Below are 25,466 nucleotides of genomic sequence, written 5' to 3' on the forward strand. Positions count from 1 at the left end.
CACTTGGCAATCATTTCTGCTTCTGTGATATTCTCAATGGGCAGCAGCAGCAGCAATAATGTACACTTCTTGTTTCTAGGCTTTATAACTGTCTGAGTATAAGTGTCTTCATAATCACACCACAACTGCCTATAATAAGGCTTATTTACCATTAAATGCACTTGTGTCAGAAGCACAATATATAAAAAAGGAGTCTAGAATTCCCTCGGCCATGTCTTCTCTCTCTTTCTCTCTCTCCTCGATCACATCTCTCTAATATTATGCCGCGTGGAAAAATCCAGTAGAAAACTAAGGCCCAGATTTATCAAGCCTTGGAGACTGATAAATTGCACAGTGATAAAGAACCAACCAATCAGCTCCTAACTGTCATTTTTCAAATACAGCCTGTGACATGGCAGTTGGGAGCTGATTGGCTGGTACCGGGGCCGGATTAAGGCTGGTGGGGGCCCAGGGGCAAAAAAAGTTGTGAGTGCCCCCACTACTAGAATAGCTGACAAACACCCCTGAGCACCCCACACTGACATGCACACACACACCAGCATCCCCCCCCCCTCCCTTACCTGGACAGGACAGCGCTGGTCTACTGTGCGGGCCCCCAGGTCTGACCTCTGCTGCAGGGAGCTGTGATGTGGTTGTGGGCACCGGAGGAGGGAGAAGCTGCAGCGCAAACACATAGCAGCGGGCGGCGGCAGCACCCTCCCCCCTGCTTCCAGGCACCGCACCTGTGTCACAGCTAACAGCCTTTCCTCATGCGGAAAGAACCGCACTGCTTGGCCAGAGGGAGACCACGTTCACCCTGCCTTTGTGCTGCAGCTGGCTCATTAGCGAGCACTTGATAAAGAATGCCGGTCCCTGAGCCGCATGAGGAGGATTTCTCAGTTGCAAACAGCTGAACTGTGTGTGGGGGCCCCGGGACGACCGTCCCTGTCGCCCCTCCCTTAATCCAGCCCTGGCTGCTACTTTATTACTGTGCAATTAATCACTTTCCAAGGCTTGATAAATATGGGCCTAAGCATATATATACCTATCTGGTTAAGTCACCCTCTCACACTCACAGGAATGCAGTGATAGATGGGTGGCATAAAAACATACCAATGTTCACGCATTCTAAACTTTTATTCAAACTTTACGTTACCACCTTGAGATCTTACAATCTGAATCCGCATACCTTCAGGAGGTTCACAAAAGGGTTCTATACAGGGCCTATATTTCCCCTGCCCAGCGCAAGAAGATGGTGACCATGAAAACTGGTGACTGCAGGAAACGTGCACAAAATGCTAAATGTCTGCCCTGCTTCTGGAACTATCATAAGATTAGAAGATTTTGGAACATAGTTGTCTCACTCATTAACAACATCTTTCAACTATACCTAACTTTGGACCCCCCTGGCCTGTTTATTTTCAAACTAATAAACTGGGATCTAGGTAGGGAAAAAAAGGCATGCATTCCCTTACTTACTATTATAGTAACCCTAGCCAAGAAATGAATCCTCATTCACTGGATGAAACACTATGCTCCCTCTAATAATACATTACCACAAAGACTCTTACAAAGGCTTTACTTTGACAGACGTTCTACTCTCCCAGACATGTATAAAGGAATCGAAAATGTTTACATTAAATGGGGAAGATATATCGATAGCTTGGATCTAGCCACCCAGACACATTTTCTAAATATTCTAATCCACAGACTGGTTTTTACACAGATAATTAAAATGAGATCCCTGAATTAATTTGTATACTGCAGAAATTTAATTCTTCTAGTATAAGCGAGGCCTAAGCTTCATTACAGCATGCTAATTGCTTTTCAATCCAAGTTCTTCCTGGAGCTTTCTAATCATTAGTCTCTCCTATATTTGGATAAATGGTTTCCATACACATTATTAATTTGGCACTCTGAAGAACTGACGGCTCTCCCAGCCCTTGATGCAACATAATTTCCCTTGTTGTGATCTTCTTCAACCCTCATGTGTTTACCCAGTTTGTCATGTGCACCCCCCCCCCCACCCCCCCCAAATGTTCAGGTTACTTACTGGTCTAATTACACAAGTGACATAATTATTGTCATAAGATGACTTCTCTCACCCTGAAATAGCAGCACGACTCGATTCACTGATCGACAGAGAGACCCTTTTAACGCTCTTCAGTTTCATGTCCATGTAATAAAGTTATATATGTCTTACAACTGTCTACATCATACTTGCCTACTTTTGAAAACTGGTTTCAGGGAGATTATAGGCAGTAGCAGAATATGCAGCGCATTGAGGGGTGTGTCTGGCTCCGCCCAATGGGTGTGTCTAGCTCCACCTATAGACATATCTTTTGACACTTAGGGGTGTGTCCTGCAGTTGCAGGTGAAATCTAAAGTACTAAGGGCGTAATTCACTAAGGATCGCTATTGAGGCTGAATTAGCAATTTTCTTAAATTTTGCTAAAAATCGCATGTGAAGAGCCGACCAGAAAGGATAAAAGACACCCACGATGCATTCGCAAATCTGCATATACATTAACAGAGTTGCAATGCAGATGCAAAAAACAAGCACAATCGACAGTTGTTGCTGACTTTATACTTAGGCTGCAGGCGCCGGGCGATTGCATTTTGCCCTTTGTGCATGTGCAATGCGCTCGCAATGCATGCGCAGTGTGCCGATAATCATTCTCACATTAGCAAATAATAGTGAATCAGGCCCTAAGTGAGATCTTGTGTGTGTTATAGTCCCCCTCAAAATATAGAGCTGAATATGTAGCTGCACACATACTGTATATCATAATAGCAGGTATGCTGAGTATATACAGTAAGGCTGGGGCCACACATAGCGTTTCGTCAGGAAGGAACGTCACATGGGCTCCCTATCCAGCCATCCATACATATGCAGTGGTGCCAAATCCACCGAACCCTGACAGGACGGCCAGATTTCACGATGAACACATACACTTCTATGTATGTGTTCACACAGTGCGGCATTGCAGGGGATCCTTGGAGGTCAGGGTAATAAGAAAGTGCGCCAGAGGTACCTTTGAGAAGAGAAAGTACGCCTGCTCCTCTCAGTTTGGCACTCAGTAGCAGCACCAGTATGTATATGCTCCTCCGCTCTATGGTGGTCATTCCGAGTTGTTCGCTCGCTAGCTGCTTTTAGCAGCATTGCACACGCAAGGCCGCCGCCCTCTGGGAGTGTATCTTAGCTTAGCAGAATAGCGAATGAAAGATTAGCAGAATTGCTACTAAATAATTCTTTGCCGTTTCTGAGTAGCTCCAGACCTACTCCTAGATTGCGATCAGCATAGTCCGTTTAGTTCCTGGTTTGACGTCACAAACATGCCCTGCGTTCGGCCAGCCACTCCCCCGTTTCTCCAGCCACTCCTGCGTTTTAGCCTGACACGCCTGCTAAAAAACGCTCAGTTACCACCCAGAAACGCCCCTTTCCTGTCAATCACACACCGATCAGCAGTGCGACTGAAAAACGGCGCACGAACAACAGCAAAACTGCTACGTTTTTAGTTAAATAACTAAGCGCATGCGCGCTGCGTACCATGCGCATGCGCATTTACCTGCAAATCACAGCATAGCGAAAATCGGGAACGAGCGAACAACTCGGAATGACCACCTATATCAGCAGCATCAATCCCACACAGAGCACTTGCTGGGCCTAATTCTGAGTTGATCGCAGCAGCAAACTTGTTAGCAGTTGGGCAAAACCATGTGCACTGCGGGGGGGGGGGGGGGGATAGATATAACATGTGCAGAGAGTGTTAGATTTGGGTGGGGTGTGTTCAAACTGAAATCTAAATTGCAGTGTAAAAATAAAGCCGCCAGTATTTACCCTGTACAGAAACAAAATAACCCACCCAAATCTAACTCTCTCTGCACATGTTATATCTGCCCCCCCCCCCTGCAGTTCACATGGTTTTGCCCAATTGCTAACAAACTTGCTGCTGCGATCAACTCAGAATTACCCACGCTGTCTGGATGATGTCCTCTCATCCAGGCCCCGCCCCATCTCATCCAGACATGCTTATATGCAGTATGGATTCCTGACCGGGGGGAGTGGGGATCAGGGCGATTTTTTATTAACTTTCCAGTGGGAGCTGGAGACTCTACATTGACCTGAGGGTCTCCCACAAGAGGGTAGGCAAACATGGACCTGGGATATGGATATAGAGGTAGGGACCTGAGTGTAGGGAGGAATATGGAGGTTTTATGGGAAGACATTACCTTGATCTTGTGCTGATGGTATCAGGTCCCCCTCGGTAGCGTCTAGTTTACCTTCGTGGAGAGGACCTTTCCCATAACCCCCAGGGTCCATGTCACAATCTATTTGGAATAGTAAAGTGTGGTGAGCGATACGAGACACCGAGCCCGAAGCGTGGCGAGCGAAGCGAGCCCGCGAAGGTCCAATGCTGCATAGAATTTTTTTTTTACCCCAAACGAACGGAGAACGAAGAAATCATTTAGGTGCTGTAAGGGCGGACGTTCTCTCCTGCCCTCTCGTTTTGTCACTTCCAGGTCCTGAGCACGAAGGTAACATAGACCCATCCGGTCCCCCTCCTCACCTCAGCTTCTGCCCTCACTCCAGTCAGTGTAGTTTGAGCAGAGAAACAGGGCTGAGGGGGCTTGTCCGGACTGATAGGGGGGGTGTCCGTGCTGCTGTGTTATTACACATTGTAACAATGCCTCTCTGTGCTTATTTCCAATCCACATGCTGCTTTGTGTAAGGCAGGGGAAAAGCTGTGTGAGAGACAGACACCGGGAGGAATGAGAGCCCACTACCTGCCTGTCATCCTCATGTGGCTGCAACCCGTACCTACAGACTCTGAAACTGTGCTGTGGGCGGATTTATCTGTTTAGCAGACTGTGCACACAACACATTGCAGCTAGCTGCCTCGGCTCTCATCACCTTTCACATCAATGACCAGCAGCAGGAGACTCATGCACCCCGTCCTCTCCGACCTCTGCACTCAGCTAAAGGGTAACTAGATGCTACCGAGCTCAATGGCAGGAGATACAGTCTGGCGTCTGACGTCTTCTTCGTACATCCTCCTTCCCTGCCAGCTTTTCTGCACCTGACCCCGCCCCCGTCGCATTCGATTGGCGCAGACACAGTAGGGATTCCGGACTGAGCTTTGAGGAATCCGGGGGATTCAAGTGCGTTTCCGTGGCAACGGGAGACTTCGTATTGAACCGGGAGTCTCCCGCAGAATGCGGGAGGGTAGGCAACTATGGTCTACATTACATTGTCGCATTGGTATCATGACTCTCTTGCTTTGTCATGAAAGCTGTACTTGTCACTTGCACTTCCTCTGACATCTGTCTTAAGCTCTATGCTTACAGATATGTAATCTTTGAAAATGTAATAAAAATATTTGACATAAAAAAAAGAAAAGGAGTTTAGGAGAACACCTGGAAAAGCAGGAGTCTCCCACACATTACATGACAGTATGCAGATATGGCTTAAAAACCTTCAAGACATACAATAAACGTATTATCATGTGGTGCCATCATTTTCACTTGTAACCAAACAGCAGCTTCGCTCTGATCGGACAGCAAGTGAGAAAGTTGCGCTGGATATTAGCGTCTTAAACCCACATGAAATTCAGCAACTACTGAACTACTGTATACAATGTAATTAATTAATTAATAAAACTTATGAATGAACTACATTGTGTCAATATAAAGGTAGTGTTGTGTGATGGGGTGCAGTTGTTTTAACTGATACATTTTTATTAGAGTTGAGTGGGTTCGGTTTTAATCGGATTTACCCGGATCTTCTTATTGGCTCTCGGATGTCACGTGTTTTGGTTAGCCAATAGGAAAAATCCGGAAAATCTGAACTGGCGTTAATTCTGGCATTAAGAACCGAGTAAATCCGAACCCGCTCATCTCTAATTTTTATGAATGAACTGACTGTTGTGACCTCATAATATACATTTAAACACCTTTCAGACTGCCACCAATAACCCAGGTTATTGCACGTGAATGCACAGCAACCCGTGTTGTGGCACAGACTTAAAAGGGCCAAGATATTTCAACTCAGGTAGCAACCAGGGCTAAACATGGCTTTAACCCGGGTCACAGTGCAGTGTGAATGTTTAAGCAGGGTCAATGTGACCTAGCACCCGTTCACGCTATAGGAAGTAATGTCATCTCCAGGCACCACCCCACATGATGTGGTGACATCATGACATCATTGTCCTGGCAATAAGCTGGGGCGGGGTCACCGGTCTGAAAGGGGTCTCAGCCGGGTCACTCACTCTGTACCCGTGTTTAGAATGATCCCAGGTGCGACCTGGCTGTTGCGTTCTGAAAGTGATATTAATATGTGAACATGCAATTACTGAACTTGCCACATGTTCAAAGTCCCATTACTCTTCATTCTGGCTACTCACATGTAAGCAGGCACAAGTCAGCGATATGGAAAAAGCACAATATGGCCGAAGGGTTGCACAGTACAAAAAAGCTTATTTTATAAGTAAAATTGTCCCTTACATTCATTTGTAAATGATCCACAGTATGTGCACTCCAACATTCTCAGTTACATGATGAAGCTGTCCTTGACATTCTCTTTCACAGAATCTAAAAAACAAAAGCACTTTTTACAGATTGGGACATGTGCAGACATGAGGGCATTAGCTGTATTCATAAAAAAAAAGAACCAGGCGCTAATAAACAATAAATATACTAACATATAAAAATAATAAATGTGATATAATTATATAAGTAGTATGAATAAGCAGCAGTTTCAATAGGAGTGCGTGTATCACTCACTAATCAATACAAGACACTAATATAAAACACTGTGGTAGTAAACTAGTGATAATGGCATAAAACTCAGATGACTCAATGAAACACACTTTATAGATGAATAAAAATTTTTAACAAAAATGTAATTTAAATTACCCAATCCGGGTATCACACAATATGACAGTAAAATATTATTTGTTGATAAATCGCACAATGCCACCACAATTAAAATGCATATATAATAACTCTCCTGGATGGGGAGGGATCTTCCACACCCTGTCTACTTCCTAGTAAAGTGGGCAGGAGAATTGCAGGTCCGTATGGAGGGAGCAGAGCTAAAATGGCACAAAGCGCATTATTTTAGCTCCACTCCTTCCTCCCGAACCCACAAAATGAGGGTAGGGCCTAATGACATGAAGAGTCTGGTGGACCCGCCCCTGAGGTGATCAGCTGCATTTCCTCTCCGAGCTTCTCTGCCTTAGTACTGCTTTGGTGACAATTAACCCCTAAGGTAATGTGTCACAATATCCTGAGTGATTGCAAGTACAGTAATCTGGAGCAATATGACAGTACAGGAACAGTAATGTTCTAGTGTGTGGTGAATGTAGCAGATGCTTTGGACTTACATACAGTAGTAGTCTCAACAAACTTACAAGATAAATGTCCAGCTAGTATAGCTTGACATTATGGTTACTCAGAGGCGCAGAGTCAAATGAATAGCTGATCTTCACTACTGACTAAAACAACAGTGATCATTATAATACACAGGGATGTTCCAAAGCACGTCAGATCAAACTCTGGTGATGAGAAGTCCAGTACTAAGGCCTAGATTTATCAAGCCTTGGAGAGTGGTAAATTGCACAGTGATAAAGTACCAACCAATCAGCTCCTAACTTCCATGTCACAGGCTGTGTTTGAAAAATGACAGTTATGAGCTGATTGGTCTCAAAGACCAAAGTTCAGTGGAAAAAAAATCACAATAATCACATCAGAACTTGCAAGTGATTATTGTGATTTTTTTCCCCTTTGAAATTAAGACCATTGAGGGCAGTTTTTTTTGTTTTCATATGCTACCTATGTCAACGGGCACTGTGGCAGATGGCTTGAAATAGAATGGGAGTGCCAGCCGATCGGAGTATAAATATCTATATATATATATATATATATATATATATATAAATGCAAAAGCCCTCACTCACTCATTGATTGACTCATCACTATTTCTTACTTCCTGATATACTAGAAAGCTGAAATTGAACATAGGTATTCTTCAGGTGGGAAATAGGAAAACAACGTAATTAGAATTTTAATAAACCTCCCCTAAGGGGATGAAAAGGGGATTGACATAATGACGTCATTACCGATGTATGGCTTGCGTTGTGTGAATGATAACGCCCAAACGAACAATCGGATGAAAAATTGTATTGCACCTCCAGTGTGTAGAATTTAATGAATTACAAAAATGGTCCAGTCACTTTTTACCGTATCTGCTACGGGTGCTCCTCGGTAATACCAAGAACCATGGATTAATATTTACTTACATTAAAATCTTTCAAATTTACAGCTATATACATTTACCAAATTTTGAACACTTATTTATATGTACAACCATGAAAATCAGAAACTCCCGTGCAAAGAAGGTTAGAACAGCTAGTATATATGCACCCACAGCAGTAGAAAGGAAGGGCACTCGGGGTCTCGGTATATCAGTAAAGTAAACGGTACTCAATACGTTTCGGAACTTAATGAATGCCATTTACATATTGATATATATAGGACACAGTCCCTGAGTGCTACAGTACATTTGCATTGCTGTGATTATCCATTTATTTCAAGGTGAACCATCTGGTTCAGTGTCCTACCTCCCAATTATCCTGCATTTGGGCGGTGGGGGGGTTGGGGGGCAGTTGGGAGATCCCCCTGTCATTCACTGTTCTGAGCGCTGTTCATGCGCCCGTAGTGTCAAAAATGGGGGCGTGGCTTGTGATCGTGTTGCTTGCCATGTCCTCCTCAGAACCCAAAGAAGTTGGGTGGAATGAATTGTTTTTACTACTGGAGTGATATATATATATATATATATATATATATATATATATATATCTGTGGAGCTAAATTTTAAAGGATGTAAAAGTTTTTTTTTACAGTAAAGGTGAAACAATCTTCATGCGATTCTAAAAATAATACATGTTTTAATATAACCTATGCTTCAGATGTGCATTCACTGCTGAACCTGTAACTTGCTGTAAATAACACCTGCCTAGAGACTGCTTTGTGATGTCAAACTACTGTGATGGCTGGTGGCCCTACATTCATGAACCAGATGAAGTATAATGAGAAAGAGTAGGACTACTTACTGGGCATAAAACAAATCTATACATAATTCTATTCGTAGAAATATAACATTTTGCAGCACAGATAATGTTGAGACTTACTTTGCTTAATTTGCCTAGAATAAAGAGTAAAAACAGTTATCTCTGGCAGAAATTCTTAACAGACTGTTGTCTATACTTTAAGTGAAAAACATGTGACATTTGCCAAGGAGGAAAAAGAGAAAAAAAAGTATGATTACTGATGAATAAAGACATTATACTGTACTTGAATATTTATAAACTTGTGAGTTCAAAAGGATAGTTCTTCGTTGTACTGCAAGTGATTTTTATACTGCTGATTTATTTGGTGCTGATAAAGTAATGGATTGGATGTAAATATTAACCTCAGCTTTATTATGTCTATAGCTGATCAGCGGGATAGCAAAGGTCATTCAACAGATAACAAAGACTGTTCATTCATATGATGCCTCACCATAAAGTAAATCACAAACTGTCACACTGGTCACATTTGCAGAAAGACTAACACTTTGTTGACTTCTATATAAATAAATTACATTATGGGGGAGTGTTCAATTAGCTTCTCTAATTTACCACAGCTAATTGATTCACCGGGGGTTATTCAATTACAGTAGCTCCAATACCTGGCACTTATCAGGGGTTATGCTTTGGGTGCCTCAGGCACCCGGAGCATAATCCCAGATAAACAGTGCCCAGAGCTGGCGATAACACATGGGTCCGGACAGGGACGGGCTGGTGCTCCGAATTGGCCCTGGCATTTGTGAATGTGCGCGCGCAATAATGACCACTGAACAAAAATCACTCTATCAATCAGGAGAAAAAAAATGCTGATTGAATGCCGGTCATAGATTTAATGGTAAACAATTATTTGTTGAGCGAGATATTAAATTCGACAACCTCCTTCCCAATTAGTGCTCATTCCTGCAATGGATTCAGTATGTTTTACTGGCGGATGGGATGCCAGCTGTCAATATCCCGACAGTGGCATCCCGCCTGCCAGAATGCCGGCAGCGGGATGAGCGCTAAGAGTCCCCTTGCGGGCTCTGAGGTTTTGCTGCGCTTGCTACAGGATCTATTCCCGCTCAACAGTTTTTGTGGACACCCATGAGTGGGAACAGCCCTGGTGCACAGGGATTCCTGCTGGCGGCATTGTCAGCTGTCAGAATTACGGCGTCAGTATCCTGACCGCAGGGATCCCGCTAGTCGGCAAATTAAACGCACCCCCCTGCAATTGCCAGTGGAACTAATTGGAGAATTCACAGTAGCTGTGTTTTTTAACACATGATTGAATAAATACGATTTGGCAAAATGTGTGAAAATAAAATTAAAGTCAACATTCTACATGCTATAAAATAATATTAAATGCTATCGTGACTGTGCAAAATGGACCCTAAGGACCAATTTTACAAATCTATCCAATTTCTTTATATACTCTTTAGTATAGTATATATAGAACTGTGCCTCCCAGTGGCCCAGTATCTACAGTACAGTGCTGGTCTGAGAGCCATAAATGTGCTGACACCACCATCCTGTGGCTTGCCTGCACTGAGACTGTGAGTACAGCCTTTCCTCTACTGTGGTACTCCTTCATACCTCCACTGGGAATGTGTTTTTGGGGCACAGGAGTCTGCATCAAAGGACCTGCTTCTCTCAGACCCACCCCTCCCTCTCCACATCAGCTCCCACCGTTACAATCTGGTGTCTGACTTTTATATTACTCTACTCATTTCTTATACTGTCCCCACCGATAACTCCCACTGTGTGCTTTGTACCATGGACTTCCGCACCACTATATGCCTCTATGCTATAACTTTGCTGAAGTGCATCCTCAGTGGGCAAGATGTATTTCGTGTGGATCTGTTCATACAGGGTGTGTCATACTGCCACACGTGTCAGTTTACCCATGCCATGGGTCCTTGTATAGCTTATCTCCCACAATCAGATTCAGTATGATTTACCGGAGGCCGGGATGCCGACTGTCAATATACTGACAGCTGCGTCCTGTATGCAGGCAGCGGGGCGAGCCCAAAGAGTCCTCTTGCGGGCTCGCTACGCTCGCCACGTTGTGGGCTCGGTTGCTCACTGCGCTCGCCGCTGGATCTATTCCCACTCTACGGGTGTCGTGGACACTCACGAGTGGAAAAAGTCCTGTTTTGCCGGTATACATCAATTAAAATGTAACCTTTATTGTTTTTATTTACAAATAAACAATGCCAGCAAAAATCTATAACAGAGATATTGGTGATCTCACAAAACACTGGATAGCAGACAATAATCTTTTTGATTGACCAAATGTGTGTGCGTATACAATAATACAGTATATGGATGTAAGAAAATTCTCATGATTCTGAGGAAGGATATAGATTTCAAAAGAAAATGGGGGAAAGTTTCCGCACTGAAACTGAAAAAACCCCAAAACGATATGGAATAGTTATAAAGACCAATGTATAGTAAGTTGCCGAGCGCAGCAGAAACATTTTGTGCAGTTTCAGTGTAGCTCTGGACTTACTCAGCCCTTGCGATCACGTCAGTCTTTTTGGTGCCGGAATTGACGTCAGATACCCGCCCTGCAAACGCCTGGACATGCCTGCCTTTTCCCAAACATTCCCAGAAAACGGACAGTTGACACCCATAAACACCCTCTTTCTGTCAATCACCTTGCGTTCGGCTGTGCCAATGGAATCTTTGCTAAATCCATCGGCCAGCATCGATCCTCTTTGTACCCATACGACACGCCTGCGCATTGCGGTGCATACGCATACGCACTTTTGCCATTTTTTTACCTGATCGCTGCGCTGCGAAAATCGGCAGCAAGCGATCAACTCGGAATGAACCCCAATGTACGTATTGGACCCCTATATTTATGGTACCTGTGGCTAATGAATTAGCCACAGGTATGCCATTCCAGAATGTAAAAGTTTTTTTTTTTTTAAAATAAACAATTGTGGTATTTGTTTTCAGTTTAATTTAAGTCAGGTCACTGCCCCGTAAGGTGCATAAATATTTGCCGAGAAAATGAGCGACGTCGCTCAATTTTACCCTTCCTGATCGGCGTCGCTCATTTTCTTGGCAAGTGTGTATGCCACCGGCGACTATTGATGCGCGGCCCCGCGGGTCATTAACGACCCTCGCTGTTGTCCGTGCAGGCAGCTCAATCTGGACTGTCATCCAAGGGCAGCCTGCCCAGCCGCTGCGTGATGTCACTGAGCGATATGAACGTCATATCACTCAGTGTGTATGCCTGGTCATAGACCGCCCGGCCCGGGAGAGGGAAACACCAGGCGACGTCACTCATAGAGCACGTCACCTAGTGTGTACTCACCTTAAGAATATATTTTCATATATTCTGACATTTAATTTCTATATCTATAATATGATAGCTGGTAACACTATTTTTAGAAACATTATTGAAAAGTGATATGTAGAGTTATTCTTCACTCTTTAATAATTATACAATATGCCTACAGGGTTGTTACTTATTATATTGACTGTCATCCATAAGTAACTAATAGTATTATATTAGTTGCCGGGTGACCATTTAAGTTCTACAAGGAGGTCACACTGTCTATAATATCTGGATATGGATGCTTTTGCTGGGAATTGATAAATTGGCTGCGATATGTCTCTTCAGCTCCATGGGAAACGGATACTAGAAGACACATTTGCATTCCATTGGGTCTCCCAATATGGCCACCTTGCAGTCTACTGCTTGTTATTACTGCTGCTCTGGCATTCTTATGATAACTGGAAACTGGAAGTGATATATGTATTCCAAAGGCTGTTTCCAGAATCCAGTGATACATGAGTTCCACATGCGTTACAGCAGCGAGCACTCATTTTTATGCACTTAAAACTTCATTTTATATAGTTTGTTAATATATTTGAAGCAAATGTTCGCTTTTGACTCTTAGTTGTCTATTTAGCAACTACAGTATATAACTTTGTTTAGAAATTGCTGTTTTTACAGGCTAGACATACCCACAGGATGTGATGTCACATTTTTTCCACATGTGTAATTAGCTTTGCTTATCATGTTAGATATAAATAAAGCTCCCCTGCTCTACTCCCCTTGAGGAAGAGATGAAACGCGTTGTAACTGTGATACTGTACCCAGGGGCGTAGCCAGAACTTTGTGGACCCCATTGCAGGATTTTTAAGGGGCCTCTGTCCCAGTGCTTCTGGAGAGACACCCCTCTGTAGCCATTCATTTTATGTCCTATAACAGTGCCCTAGTTCATTTTTCTGAACCATAGTAGTGCCTTATTTAATGCTATGCCCCGTAGTAGTGCCCTAGTTTCTTTCATGAATCGTAGTAGTGCTTAAGTTCACCATATGTCACATTTCAGAGCTGCCAGTACACATTATGTTGCACAGTATTCCCAATTCATATTATGATATATAGTGCTCCCCGTTCATATTGTGCCTCATTACAGTGCCCCGGTTCATATTATATAATATAAAAAAATGCCCTCCAGTTCATTTTATACCACACTACAATGACCAGGTCCAGGGGCATAACTAGATATATTGCAGGCCCCAAGGAAAAAGTTTGAAAGGACCCCTACGTACCACCCAATGGCGAAAAATGCATATAACACACTTTGACAGGGAAGGTGGGCCCCTCTCAGCTCTGGGCCCCATAGCAGCTGCACTGCCTGCACCTATGGTATCTACGCCCTTGACTGTACCTAAGAAACCTCTATGAACAGATAAGCACTCAAGTTTAATGTTTTCTGTACTTGTGCTACTTACTATTTTTAATATGTTGTTTGCTGTAGAAATAAATACCCATTTTTTTAAAGAAGCCATATAACTTTTAGTCAGGGGCATTTTAACAGAGGAGGGGGCCCATGTGTAGAATCCTGATGGTCCCACTCCTCTTCACGGCATGCACAGATCTTCATAAACATGTTCCATATTCTGGAGTAAATATCTACTGCACATGCGCCGACCTGGAACTCCGGAAAGCTAAGTAGTAAAGCCTGGCAGCAGTGGGTGCTGTGTGTTCCCCCTGGACCAGGGCCGGTGCTAGGGTGTTCGGCGCCCCCCTGCAAACTATAAATTTGCGCCCTCCCATATTCCTTTGGCGCGCGCCGGGAAAAGGGGTGTGGTCTCACAAGTAAGGGGCATGGCCACACAATAGTGCCCCCATTTAAAATTACGCCACAATGTAGCACAATCTTATTAATCTTATACGTAATGCCCCACCCGTAGTAGTAGCGTCCTTATATGTAATGCACCCCAGTAATAGTAGCATCCTTATACATAATGCCCCCAGTAGTAGTAGTGTCCTTATACATAATGCCCCCCAGTAGTAGTAGTAGTGTCCTTATACATAATGCCCCCCCAGTAGTAGTAGCATCCTTACACATAATCCCCCCCAGTAGTAGTAGCATCCTTATACATAATGCCCCCTCCCGTAGTAGTAGTGTCCTTATACATAATGCCCCCCAGTAGTAGTAGCATCCTTATACATAATGCCCCCCAGTAGTAGTAGCGTCCTTATACGTAGTGCACCCCCAGTAGTAGACGCGTCCTTATACGTAATACCCCCCAGTAGTAGTAGCGTCCTTATACGTAGTGATCCCCCAGTAGTAGAAGCGTCCTTATACGTAATGCCCCCCCCAGTAGTAGTAGTGTCCTTATACGTAATGCCCCCCCCAGTAGTAGTAGCGTTCTTACATGTAATGCCCCCCCCAGTAGTAGCGTCGTTATACGTAATGCCCCCCCAGTAGTAGCGTCCATAAAGCGCGCGCACAGACATACCACACACACAATTCACACATATATACACACACATACACACCCACCATATACACACACACACACACACACACTTCTCTCTCACCCTCCACTTACCTAAGCCAGTCTCCCTCTATACAGCAGCCTGGTCCGTGTAGCTCCGCCCCCTTCTGGACCGTTTAGCCACGCCCCCTTCCGTCCCGTGTAGCTCCGCCCCCTGCTGTCCCGTACTCGGCGCTGTCACACAGGTGAGGGGAGGGGAGGGGAGGGAGGAGGCAGGAGGCTTTTCATGCTGCAGGTGCCCGCTGGCAGTGCCTGTCATACAGTGACAGACACAGCACTGGCAGCAGCAGCAGCAGGAGGGGGGACAGGACGGCGCAGCAGGGAAGGGATACAGAGCAGGGGAGGCGCCTATCCGTCCCAGCGCCTCCCTGCACTGCATCCCTTCGCTGAGCGGGTAGCGCCGGGCCTGCCCTGGACCCAAGGACCTGCGTGCCCCACACACATTGCACCCATTAGAGAAAGGCCAAAGCCTTTAGTAAATTTTCAGCATTGGGACTGAGCTGCCCCTAATTGTAGATAGGGAGGCACTTGATATCCCGGCTAACGGTATCCCAGCGCTCTGCATACCGGCACCAGGATCCTGACCGCCAGGATACCGACAACTATTCTCTCTCTTAAAGTGTCCACAACACCCCTGGAGGGAAGGCGCCACCGTGCCCGCAAGGGTCTCTTTTGCGCTCACCCCACTGCCGGCATTCCGGCGGTCAGGATCCCGGTGCCGATATGCTAGGTGCCGGGATCCCGAGCGCCCCTATATCATAGTACACCATTGTAGACATAATATTTTAATGTTTTCTTAATTTAGTATAACTTTCTCAAACAGTACACATTATGGTTTTTTTTTTCCTTTTTATCCTCTATATGCTAACTTTTATGGTGGCTCATATGCTAATAAGATTCAGAATTATGTATTTATTACTATATGCTCACCAGATTGAGTATGAGGTGAAATGCATGATTACAATACACTATTAGGCACTTTATTTCCCTTTATTATATTAGCATTAACAAAGACACAATTCAAATGCACTATGCAGTGCTACTTTCTGATCAACAAAATTTTGTTAATAACCAATAATTTTGTAATGCCGGCTTTCCATTTGCTCACAGTAATTGTTAATAACAAGTAATCAGCATAATGAAAACAATGTTGCATAGTGATATAGGTTCATGTTGCATAGTGATATAGGTTCAACCTTTCTACTGTATGCTGAGATCTGCAGGGAATTACACCAGTCACGCTAGCTATCTAGTCTATTGTTCACACACACATAATAACAGTTTAATTTTTTTTATATTGTGTTCTGAGTACACAGGAAAAACTGCTTATGCACATCTCGCTGCAACTCACTTTTTCAAGGCTTTCTAGTGCCAGTAGCTAATCAAAGGTAAAATAACAATAATCCAAGAACAGTCCAAGCAATTTACTTTCTGAAAGGAAATCTAAAGGAAGTCATATACAATATGCCAAGAAGGCCACTCATTTCATCCTTGACATGGATATTTACTGTAAGGGATTATACAAGATTTCAGCACTAGGGGCCATTTATCAATGAGTGATAAAACTCATTGTGAATGATAAAACTCGTTGCATATAATAAATGGTGCTCTAGCCAATCAGCTCCCGATTGTCATTTTTTCAAACATATGAGTTAGGAGCTGATTAGCTGGAGCACCATTTATCATACGCAGTTTTATCACTCATTGATAAATGGGCTCCTAAATCACTAAGTACCTATCATGCTGGTTACAGAGATCCTGAATCACCGCCAAAACAGTTCTATCAAACCCATACACATCTATTACCTGCCACCACCTATTGGAAGAATGCAATAGTACCCCAAGTACCGTCACACAAATGTGCCTGCCAACAAATACTATGATCCTTGTTACAATTATCACCCCAACATTTAAAGGGTTAACACAGACTGCTCTACCATGCAAAGAGTTGATACATTCAAGCCATCACAGGTTTGGCATGGTCAAGCAATAATTCTCTATATAAAAGAAGAGAACCGGTTTACTGCAGGGTTATTGTGTAATAACACGAGGTGGCAAGGGTCACAAACAATTATCGGTCATCACGAGAGGTAGTCTCATACTGACTATTCCCACTTGGGGCAATAACATATGGGGACAGGGAGAAAAGCTCAGTTAAATCTGTCTACTCACATCACAGAATTCCTAGATTTGGGGCCATCGCCTTTACTGAGGGGGCAGGATAGAAGGCTGCTATATATACAGCTGCACTGATTCGCTACCTCTGGTTTCAGGCATTTGTGAGCTTATCCAATCACAGATCAGCACCCTGACACTTTTTAAGGATGAACTGCTTGCTCATGGACCAGAGCCTTGTAATTGTATCTCAGAATATAATTTGTCAGCCAGCCCCTAAATACACCATGCAGCATAAGACAAGTTACTTTGTTATATAAAATAAATTGCATGGTAGAACACTTGAGCACATATATACATTACTGAAATGAATACTTATTAGACATTCACGCCACAGCCATATGCCTTACCTGGAGAAACTACAAGATGCCTTTTGTTTCCTAAAATGGAACAGAAGAATCAAAAGTAAATATTGAGACATGTACTTTAAAATGTTAACAGAAAAACTGAACAAGTATTGTAAAATTAAAAGCATTTGTTTGTAATAAAGACAATATATTGACACAGCATTTATGGTGTGCTAATAATTTTACTTTAATTACTAGAAAGACGCACATTGCTGCAATGGGATCGATATGAAATACCTCCAATCAAAATCCCGACGGACGAAATCCTGACAGCAATTGACCGACGGTCAAAATCCCGACAAGATCAAAATCCTGACATGGACAAAATACCGACATTTAAAGTACCGACAAGGTCAAAATACTGACATGTAAAATGTCGACAGGTCAAAATGACGGCATGAGTTTTTCAGTGTTTTTTGGTGTGTATGTTGACATATGTCGACATGGACACCATATAAGTGTACCGCTGTGCTCGCCATGCTTCAGGCACGGTGCCTCGCTGCGCTCGGCACACTATTATATTCCCCCTCCAGGTCCACTGGGGTGGTAGAGTTTGTACAAGTCGGTTTCAATTAAAAAATCATGAAAAACTCATGTCGACATTTTGACATTTTACATGTCGGTATTTCGACCTTGTCGATATTTTAAATGTCTGTATTTTGTCCATGTCGGGATTTTGACTGTCGGTCAATTGCTGTCGGGATTTCGACTGTCGGGATTTTGATTGGAGGTAAATTGACTACATCCCGCTGCAATTATTGTATTTATTCTGATTTCTCAACACAGTATTTCAGCAACACTCTGTAAATTTACGCTACATCTAATATTTCCCTCCAGCAGAAGTGAAATAATAGCAAGGCACATTCAGATAATGCAGGTAAAATAAATCAATAGTTGAAGCAAAATGTTTTTACACAGCCTGGCCTTGAGACATTGTCCTTGACTACTGAACAGCTCAATTCTTCTATTGAAATGTACTGTTCTGTATTATCAATCACAAATAGACTTCTTTTTTTTTTTTTTTTTATTGGAATCAAGTAAAACACTACAATCCTTTAGCTGAAGTGCTCTATACACTGAATGCTGTCTGTGCGGCATATCAAAGCAATCAAACAACAATGGACAAGAGATCTAAAGTAAGACTCTCCAGACTCAGGCATCCTTGTAGAGTTCCTCATACTCTAGATGTGTCAAGCAAAATAAAGGAGTTCATGTTGTATCTTTAGTCAATTCATTTAAAGGTTGATTTTCCCTATACTGGGTACTTGATGTATTACGCAAGATTCTAAAAGAAATGTGCTGATAGTATACTGTATATTGTTGAAGAGAATCTTAAAAAGCCCTGCTTCTGTAAAGGGCCCAATACACTAGAGCGATAATACCCGATTTCAGCCCAATTCGGGCATTCGGCCCATATATTGGGTGAAATCAGACATTTTTGAGGTGTCTCCTGGCCGATCCGATACGCGTTCCTGTGAGCATCGGATCGGATCCTCCAGATTGAATGTGCTGCACATTCAATCAGGTCCGACCAGGGAGCATGGCTGGGATCGCCCAGGATACATCGGATGCAAAAGGGCAGCATCCGATATATCTTGGCCGATCCTGCCCCCCGGGAGGCTGCCGGGGTGATCGCCTGCGATCGCCTCCGACATGAGGTCGGACTAGTGTATGGGGCCCTTAAGAATAGGCTTTGAAGATTTGATCTGGTTAACTAATGGCATGTATGAGAATCTGACCATTTTTGGATGTGTAATCTACAAAGCACTTTTGAAACCCTCAGCAAAATCCACAATGATCATGATACTATGGTAGTTAGTAGGCAATAAAGTGACTATTATGGAAGCTGGGCCCAAGGCCAAAATAATACAGGTGGGAAATGTCGATTCCAATTGGCTTGCTTCTGTGTCTGATGGCTACTAAGCAGATGGGACCTAATCCAGGGGCAAAACTGGTCCAAATTGGTAGGCAGAGTGCAGTGTATGGCCCAGTCTGGTTGATTACAACAAAACTAGCTCCAGTGTGCACCTAATTTGGTGACCAGTGGAAAAAGCAAAGAAGGGTTGATTTTTTTGTAAACTGTACTACTATAAATCATTATCTCTTTTTCAAAATCCTTCTGGAAGGCATGCAAATATGGCTGACAGTCATGTCACATACACAGACTCTCAGCATGCCATGTGAAGGCAGAAGGGGTAAGAGATGTTACATTGCAGATTGAGCTCAGAGAGGCGCATTTCCAATACCTCTCTGTTCAATACATCATGTGACATGTGATGTGGTTGTCATGACACATAATATTGTGAAAACATTGCAGAATTTGAAATCCAAGGAAAATGGTAGTTACCAACCTCTTCATTTAGCATACTTTTTTTTTTTTTTGAGGGGGCAACGTCCAAAGTAGACCTTCTATTATATCAGAAAGATTTGAAGGCTTTCCAATTGGTTTGCATGTGTAAGCATTCACAATGAGAACCATGGTGTGTAACAGCACAACTGGCATAGGTATGTAGTCAAAATGTCGACATTCAGTTTGTCGACATAGATGTAATGTCAACAGACGCAATGTTGACAGCACATGCTAGGTTAGGTTTCAGTATAAGTGCACAAGAATGGCTTTACCAGCATGCTGTCAACAAACACAATGTTAATATTCTGGCAATGTTGACATTATGGGGGTCATTCCGAGTTGATCGCTCGTTGACGATTTTCGCAACAGAGCGATTAAGGCTAAAATGCGCATGCGCATGGTACGCAGTGCGCATGCGCTAAGTATTTTAGCACAAAACTTAGTAGATTTACTCACGTCCGAACTAAGAATTTTCATCGTTGAAGTGATCGGAGTGGGATTGACAGGAAGTGGGTGTTTCTGGGCGAAAACTGGCCGTTTTCTGGGAGTGTGCGGAAAAAACGCAGGCGTGCCAGGAAAAACGCGGGAGTGTCTGGAGAAACGGGGGAGTGGCTGGCCGAACGCAGGGCGTGTTTGTGACGTCAAACCAGGAACGAAACGGCCTGAGCTGATCGCAATCTGTAAGTATGTCTGGAGCTACTCAGAAACTGCTAAGAATGTTCTATTCGCAGTTCTGCTAATCTTTTGTTCGCTATTCTGCTAAGCTAAGATACACTCCCAGAGGGCGGCGGCCTAGCGTGTGCAATGCTGTTAGAAGCAGCTAGCGAGCGAACAACTCGGAATGACCCCCTATGTCAAAGTCAACAATTCTTACATGTTGGCATAATGCCCATGTCTTTCTGAATGTCGATATTTAAAGGGGTCATTTTTTTTCCTGGGGTTAGCTCTCAATAATGAATGATACTATTCAATCGTGTATACATTAGATATATTAAAGTTAATAACAGTATTGTCCTTTGATCTCTTATTTTATATTAAAGAGGATAACTACAGTACTTTCTCTTGGGTTTTAACAGTGACTGTCTAAAACCACAGCCTTTTGTAGTGCTAATCCCCTAAACACTCTGCCTTATTTACCTATTATTTCCCTGCCCATCTCTGTTCCCCTAGAACTTCACCTTTCATCCAACACACACTCAATTAACTCTGCTGATACAATTACTATTCAGTGCAATGAATAACAATACATAATGGGCCTAATTCAGAGTTAATCGTAGCAACAAATATGTTAGCAGTTGGGCAAAACCATGTGCACTGCGGGGGGGGGGGGCAGATATAACGTGCAGAGAGAGTTAGATTTGGGTGGGGTGTGTTCAAACTGAAATCAAAATTGCAGTGTATAAAATAAAGCAGCCAGTATTTACCCTGCACAGAAACAAAATAACCCACCCAGATCTAACTCTCTCTGCACATGTTATATCTGCCTCTACTGCAGTGCACATGGTTTTGCCCAACTGCTAACAAATATGCTGCTGCGATCAACTCTGAATTACCCACAATATTAGGTTTTAAACAGAAATCATAATAGCAAACTCCAATAATTAGCAATGAATTGTTTATACATTTTATGTTCTAAGCAAACCCAGGTAGTTTAAAATGAATTGCTGAGGATATCCTTTTACTAAATTAAAGTTAATGTGTGTTTAGTAGTCTGTACAATTACCCTTAGATCTTTAAAATTAAGCTTGCTAAATCTGTGGTACCTTTTTACTATATATACTGTATTTATATATATATATATATATATATATATATATATATATATATAGACAACAGGAAGGTCCGGCACGGCCACTTGAACTAAGAGTATAACTGGGTGCCCTCACAGAAAAACGTGTACACAGAGGGTAGGTGCGGCACTCCAATGAAGCAATCGTACAGCTTAATAAAACACAACGTTTCAATGCCGTTTATTTAGGCATTTTCATCAGGATATAACAAAGACATAAAACAACCTACCTTATATAGCAGGTATCACCCAGTGAAGTGCCAATTACCGCGACGGGACTGCACACCCGGCGGGAGCGCACTGAAAATGACGTAATGACGTCCTGTAGGAGGAAGTCATACGACACGTGTAAGAACCGTCACCATGACAACACTTATCAACATACCAGCTGCCGTACGCTACTATAATGTGGCTGTTAACTTTGGAATAAATGCAAATGGAAAAATAGCAGTGTATATAATAAAATGTTACAGTGCCATATATAACCAAGAGCAATCGCCTAGTCAATACATACAAATAGATAGCTGGTAAATCAAACAGACATTAGGTTAGGAGCAAAAGACAAAAGAATCCATATAGCATAAAATATAAACACAGTAATTGAAGCTGTTAATCTATCAAGATGACATATTAATTATTACTGGCTAGTATGCTAATCCCCGACTGCTCATTTAAACCACCAGGGGTAAGGGTTCCTAACCGATGGATCCAGCGAGCCTCACACTGCAAAAGCTTCAAGCCATGATTACCACCCCTTATAGAAGGGGGCACATGGTCAATCATCCGGTATCTAAGGGTAGTAAGGTTATGGGATGCAAGCAAAAAATGTCTGGCCACAGGTAAGTCACTTTTGCCAGAATTAATGGCTAACTTAATTGATGACCTATGAGCGGCCATCCTTTCTTTAAAAGGACGTTCGGTTTTCCCAATATAGGACAAGCCGCATGGGCAGATAATCTGGTACACTGTAAATGTGGAATTACACGTCAATCTATGACGAATATGTAAAATCTTCCCAGTGTGAGGATGGTAGAAAGTCCCACCAGGGATTAAAAACCTACAAGTGACACATGTACAATGAATACAACCCAGACTACCTCTATATATACTAGGTGGAATTTCAGAAATATCCGACCTCACTAGGATGTCACGCAGACTCCGGCCACGTTTATAGCATGACATAAGTTTTGTATTGGTTAGGTTACAATCAGGATCTGACCTTACGATGGGCCAGTGTTTCTTTGAAATCCGACTAATAGTCTGACTGGCTGGAGTGTACTGTGTGACCCAGGGCATAATACGTGTTTGATCAACTTTTTTAGGATGTAAAAGTAATTCAGTGTCAAGTGCCAGGGCCTTGGATTTAGCTGCCTGTAATAAAGATGGATCATATCCTCGTTCTAAAATTTTTTGGAATAGAGTATCGATTTGTACTATAGCTTGTGTAGAATCGGATGTAATGCGTCTAGCCCTTAAAAATTGAGAATAGGGAAGGCCTTTAACAAGAGATCTGGGATGGCAACTAGTAGACAGGAGAAGGTTATTGCGATCAGTGGGTTTAGTGTACAAATCTGTGGAAATAAGCCCATCACAAATAGATATTGCTACATCCAAAAAGTGTATTTTGTCAGAACTATAATCAAAAGTAAATTTTACAGGGCTCTCACCAGCATTATGAGAATTAACGTGATTGATTAGAATACTACTGTCGCCCTTCCAAAAGATCAGGAGATCGTCTATATAACGGCAGAAAAAAATAATGTTCGAAAAGATGGCAGGATCTGAAAAGAACACTGACTGTTCAACATCAAACATGAAAATGTTGGCGTATGAGGGGGCTACCGCCGCCCCCATCGCACAACCAATTAGTTGAAGATAGAATGCACTATCATAAAGAAAAAAATTACGTGTCAAAATAAACTGTAATAATGTCAAAACAAATGTGATTGCTGGACCATTATAATCAGCCTGATCATTCAAAAAATGACCCACAACTGCCAAACCCATCTCGTGCGGAATAACAGTGTATAAACTGGTAACATCAATTGTGAACATCACTGTATCAGGATCTAGTCTGGGGAGAGCTCTCAATTTAATCAACAAGGACGTAGTATCTAAAAGGTATCTAGGATGTTTTGTAATAAATGGCTGTAACAGGCTATCTAAATACACAGAAATGGGTTGTGACAAACCACCCCGGGCCGCAATAATTGGTCTACCCGGGGGGTCTATGACAGATTTATGTATTTTCGGAAGGGTGTAAAATAGTGGAGCCAGAGGGAATGCAGGTTATAATGCTTTGCTCAGTTGTTCAGTGATAGTTCCATTTTCAAAAGCAGTATGTAGGATGGTCGATAGTTCTCTTTTAAACAGTACCGTGGGATCTTGAGGCAGTCGCCTATAGGTGGTACAGTCATTAAGATGTACTGCTACTTGGAGTTTATATTGAGCAAGATCCTGTATGACCAGGGCACCCCCCTTATCTGCTGGACGAAAGATCAAAGATTTATTCTTAGATAGATTGTCCAAAGCCAGCTGTTGTCCAGGGGTTAGATTGTGACGCTGTGGGGGTAACTGAGGTATAGCCATCTGTGTTTCCTCGTCCAAAAGGCGCATGAAGGTCTTGATGGAGGGATTAAAGGACTGAGGTTCGAATGTAGATTTGGGGAGAATTTTAGATAATTGCGGAGGAAGCTCCATTTTGGAGGTAGCTTCATTTTCAACTTGAATATTGGCAGTGGTGTCACGTTTACCATAAAACTCACTAAGTTTCAGTTGGCGATGCAATTTATGTTTCTCCACACTCCAATCTAACATGTTGAACCTCGTGGACGGTACAAACGATAAACCTTTGGATAGTACTTCTGTTTCTATCCCAGACAGTTCGTATGATGACAAATTGACGATTACGTTTTGTTTGCAGCTTTTCCTCCTTATGATAGTGCATTCTATCTTCAACTAATTGGTTGTGCGATGGGGGCGGCGGTAGCCCCCTCATACGCCAACATTTTCATGTTTGATGTTGAACAGTCAGTGTTCTTTTCAGATCCTGCCATCTTTTCGAACATTATTTTTTTCTGCCGTTATATAGATGATCTCCTGATCTTTTGGAAGGGCGACAGTAGTATTCTAATCGATCACATTAATTCTCATAATGCTGGTGAGAGCCCTGTAAAATTTACTTTTGATTATAGTTCTGACAAAATACACTTTTTGGATGTAGCAATATCTATTTGTGATGGGCTTATTTCCACAGATTTGTACACTAAACCCACTGATCGCAATAACCTTCTCCTGTCTACTAGTTGCCATCCCAGATCTCTTGTTAAAGGCCTTCCCTATTCTCAATTTTTAAGGGCTAGACGCATTACATCCGATTCTACACAAGCTATAGTACAAATCGATACTCTATTCCAAAAAATTTTAGAACGAGGATATGATCCATCTTTATTACAGGCAGCTAAATCCTAGGCCCTGGCACTTGACACTGAATTACTTTTACATCCTAAAAAAGTTGATCAAACACGTATTATGCCCTGGGTCACACAGTACACTCCAGCCAGTCAGACTATTAGTCGGATTTTAAAGAAACACTGGCCCATCGTAAGGTCAGATCCTGATTGTAACCTAACCGATACAAAACTTATGTCATGCTATAAACGTGGCCGGAGTCTGCGTGACATCCTAGTGAGGTCGGATATTTCTGAAATTCCACCTAGTATATATAGAGGTAGTCTGGGTTGTATTCGTTGTACATGTGTCACTTGTAGGTTTTTAATCCCTGGTGGGACTTTCTACCATCCTCACACTGGGAAGATTTTACATATTCGTCATAGATTGACGTGTAATTCCACATTTACAGTGTACCAGATTATCTGCCCATGCGGCTTGTCCTATATTGGGAAAACCGAACG

At 42.8% G+C, this 25,466-nt stretch overlaps 1 protein-coding gene across 5 annotated transcripts in view; it reads right to left on the reverse strand.

Annotated features, from left to right (window-relative positions):
- Positions 1-25,466, reverse strand: part of THRB (thyroid hormone receptor beta) — a 589,925-nt gene that overhangs the window by 440,045 nt on the left and 124,414 nt on the right. For 4 of the 5 annotated variants that reach the window (XM_063922223.1, XM_063922218.1, XM_063922220.1 and 1 more), the window contains exons 2-3: positions 17,417-17,446; positions 6,484-6,570 (exon numbers count right to left, since the gene is read on the reverse strand). The gene's annotated coding sequence lies outside the window, so the exon portion shown is untranslated. Of the gene's footprint in view, positions 1-6,483; positions 6,571-9,170; positions 9,185-17,416; positions 17,447-25,466 lie in introns of all 5 variants that reach the window. The other variant, XM_063922219.1, reaches the window with a different exon arrangement.

The sequence above is a fragment of the Pseudophryne corroboree genome, chromosome 5 (assembly GCF_028390025.1).
Source record: "Pseudophryne corroboree isolate aPseCor3 chromosome 5, aPseCor3.hap2, whole genome shotgun sequence".
Taxonomy (NCBI): Eukaryota; Metazoa; Chordata; class Amphibia; order Anura; family Myobatrachidae; genus Pseudophryne; species Pseudophryne corroboree.